The sequence below is a fragment of the Leptonychotes weddellii genome, unplaced genomic scaffold, assembly GCF_054177405.1.
Source record: "Leptonychotes weddellii isolate Sample4059 unplaced genomic scaffold, ASM5417740v2 HiC_scaffold_8884, whole genome shotgun sequence".
Classification (NCBI taxonomy): Eukaryota; Metazoa; Chordata; class Mammalia; order Carnivora; family Phocidae; genus Leptonychotes; species Leptonychotes weddellii.
In genome coordinates this window covers 5787-8441 of record NW_028060146.1, presented here as the reverse complement: position 1 = coordinate 8441, position 2655 = coordinate 5787, and the positions used below count along the sequence as shown (strand labels likewise).

Genomic DNA, 2655 nt, shown 5'->3' with positions numbered 1-2655 from the left:
CCCTTTTGGCGACAATTACCTTATTTTTCCCTGTTCAGCAAAGACACAGTAACCACTCCCTTTGTGCCGATCTCTGAGCTGGGCACTCTGAGGGACACCGAAAAAGGAGGAGACAGGTTGCAGGCCGCCAAACACCTCGACAGAGCTGTGTGGGCCCCTTAAAGGGATGATTCTTCGCCACAGGAGAAACTCAAGTTTGTAGAGTGGCTGGACATCTATTGTGAAAGTGTGTCAAGTAGCAGAGTGTCTCGAATGTCAGTGATTAGCTTACTTCCACTCAGAGTTTAGAGACCCACTTCATGTATTTGTTTAGAGATCAAGTCCTGTGATACCAAAAAAGGAAATTGAACATAGTTCTCCTTGTGTGCTAAATCCAGAATGCTGGTCAGAGCTAACATCTGCCTCGTCTTTTTAAATGAGTTGTTATACATACCTTAGGTTAAAAACAAAATAAAAAAGAGAGAAACCTCTCCCGGTACAGTGGCAGAAAAGTATTATTCAAATGAGATCAAATATTTTTAAAGCGCTTAATGAACGGTACGGTATTCTGTAAATGTTTGGTAAGCTTCCACCTACACATTTTACTACCTTTGTTACTGTAGCGTGAGTTATCATTGAACGTTTTAAGACTGTAAGAACATAAATCCTCCACCTGCACGGGGGATGTTTGAGAGAGAACAGGGACTGTGTGTGCCCATGAATACAGATACGCGAGGGGCTCTGTGGAGACTGCCATCATCTTAAAATATTTAATATATTGGTCTGTTTTTTTAAAGATTTTATTTATTTATTTGACAGAGAGAGAGTGAGCACAAGCAGGAGGAGTGGAAGAGGGAGAAGCAGACTTCTTGCTGAGCAGGGAGCCCAACGCGGGACTTGATCCCAGGACCCCAGGATCATGACCTGAGCCGAAGGCAGTCGCTTAACCAACTGAGCCACCCAGGCGCCCCTATATTGTTCTATTTTTAAATGCTTGTGTTTTCAAATTAAGTATGGAAGTTGTTTCTGATGAGCAATAGCATACCTTCCACGGCAGAAATTTTATAGGAAAGTGTTAAGAAGCTGATGAAAATGGAGTGTGACCTCTATGTCCATGGCATCCCAAACTATGACCTTGAACTGAACTATGACCTTGAACTGAAAACAGATTACTCTTTGCACTCCCAAGATGTTAATGCATGAGCCCCTCCAGGTTTAGTTACCTGAATGCTGTCCCCACTCCCTGGCACCCACATACATCCTCGTCCCATGCCTCCCAGCTAGCGTGAGGCTTCTCAAGGTGCCAAAATGTAGTTTCTCAGGAACAAGTTTTGGGTTTTGCTGATTTCTTGTTTCTTGGCCTGCAGTCTTTACTGCTGCTGCCCCTTGTAAGAGTGCAGCTCTGAGGGCGCCTGGGTGGCTCAGTTGGTTTGGCGACTGCCTTCGGCTCAGGTCATGATCCTGGAGTCCCGGGATCGAGTCCCGCATCGGGCTCCCTGCTCAGCGGGGAGTCTGCTTCTCCCTCTGACCCTCCTCCCTCTCATGCTCTCTGTCTCTCATTCTCTCTCTCTCAAATAAATAAAATCTTAAAAAAAAAAAAAAAAGAGTGCAGCTCTGATAGAGCCTTCATGAAGCGCGCCATGGAAAAGGGGAGGAGCTACCCCGTGAAGACTGAACCCTTCTCTCAGTGACCTATGAGGATGTGGTGGGGGGCCAGAGCGCTGCCTGCAGGGGCCTTGCTCAGAAAAGCAATGAGGAGGGCTACAAAGAGAAGGGCCCGGAGAGGGAAGAGTTCTGGGAGAAGGTGTGCAACACTGCTGGACAGCACCTCATCGAGGACACCGGTGATGCTAAAAGCTGGGTCTTCCACCTGAAATTGAAGGGTGACTACACCACTTACCTGGCTGAGGTGGCCACCAGTGAGGACCAAAAGCATATCATCAACCCTGCCCAGTCGGCCTACCAGGAAGCCATAGACATCAGCAAGGAAGTGGCTGCCCACCAACCCCACCTGCCTGGGCCTGGCCCTGAGGAGCTTTTTGGTCTTCTTCTGTGAGATCACCAACAGCCCAGAGGAGGCTGTCTCACTGGCCAACACCACCTTCGACGAGGCCATGGCTGACCTGCACACCCTCACCAAGGACTCCTACAAAGACTGCACCTTCATCATGCAGTGACTGCAAGACAACCTGTTGCTGGGGATGGCCAACAACACCGGGCAAGAGGGGGTGCGGCTCCTGAGGAGCCCCAGAACAGAGCGTCTCCTGCCACCTGCCCTGCCCTGCCCCCACCCCCCGCAGAGAAGACTAGTATGGGGTGGGAGTTCCCACCACTGCTCTCTGCACCCTGCTCCCCTGAGACCCCCTCCTGTGAACCAGGTCACTACTCACCCCCTTGACCCTCTCCTGCCCCTACTGCCTCTGGGTCTTAGGAATTGAGGAGAGTCCCACCCTTATGGCTGAGAACTGGACTATGAGTGTGTGTGTGTGTGTGTGCGTGTGTGTGTAAGACCAAGAATGAGAGGGAAAGTGTGCCTGCCATGTGTGACCATGTTTCCTCCCGATAAAATTCCCCTGTGACCAAAAAAAAAAAAAAAATGTAGAGCTCTTCTAGGCCAGTCATCTCTGTCATCCTAAGCATCTCTTTCTGCAGGCTACAGGAAGGCCATGGTTCTCC

General features: G+C 49.6%; 1 pseudogene; it reads left to right on the top strand.

The window, feature by feature from the left end:
- The first annotated feature begins 1600 nt into the window (after positions 1-1600).
- On the top strand, positions 1601-2288 carry LOC102749092 (14-3-3 protein sigma-like; annotated as a pseudogene).
- The last annotated feature ends 367 nt before the right edge of the window (positions 2289-2655 follow it).